Source organism: Myotis davidii, unplaced genomic scaffold (genome assembly GCF_000327345.1).
Source record: "Myotis davidii unplaced genomic scaffold, ASM32734v1 scaffold228, whole genome shotgun sequence".
Taxonomy (NCBI): domain Eukaryota; kingdom Metazoa; phylum Chordata; class Mammalia; order Chiroptera; family Vespertilionidae; genus Myotis; species Myotis davidii.
In genome coordinates this window covers 344,912-345,487 of record NW_006300104.1, presented here as the reverse complement: position 1 = coordinate 345,487, position 576 = coordinate 344,912, and the positions used below count along the sequence as shown (strand labels likewise).

At 41.0% G+C, this 576-nt stretch overlaps 1 protein-coding gene across 1 annotated transcript in view; it reads left to right on the top strand.

The window, feature by feature from the left end:
• PCSK5 (proprotein convertase subtilisin/kexin type 5) overlaps positions 1-576 on the top strand; it is a 416,138-nt gene that overhangs the window by 111,781 nt on the left and 303,781 nt on the right. The window lies entirely within an intron of this gene.

Below are 576 nucleotides of genomic sequence, written 5' to 3'. Positions count from 1 at the left end.
CTCATTAAATTAATTTTCCTTTTGTCACTCAAACCTGAAAACCCTCCATTTTATGTTTTCAAATAAAGTACTTCCAAGTCACTTCCTTGGCACCTCAGGAACTACGACTGTCTCCAGCAGTCACCCAAGATTCTGACCAATGAGAACCTTCCTTCACACAGAACACCCAGGATCACCTCACACTTCCATCAACTTCAATTACATTTCCTCCCAATATTCTGCCTCGCTGCCCTTTTTGTTTAAACAATTCAGCCAATGCCCTGGCCAGTGTGGTCAGTTGGTTGGGGCATTGGCCCATACAGCAAAAGGTGGTGGGTTCGATTTCCAGTCAGGGCACATACCCAGGTTGTGAGTTCGATCCTTGGTCAGGACGCATTCAGGAGGCAACCGATTGATATTTCTCACATCAATATTTCTCTCTCTCTTTTCTCTAAAATAAATTTAATAAAAGGCATATCCTCAGGTCAGGATTTAAAAAAATTCAGCTAAGAAACTTCACAAATTAATTTTTGTAATGAAATCCTGAAACAAGTTTTCCCAAAATAGATGATTTCCTCTAAGGAGAGAAAGGGGGAG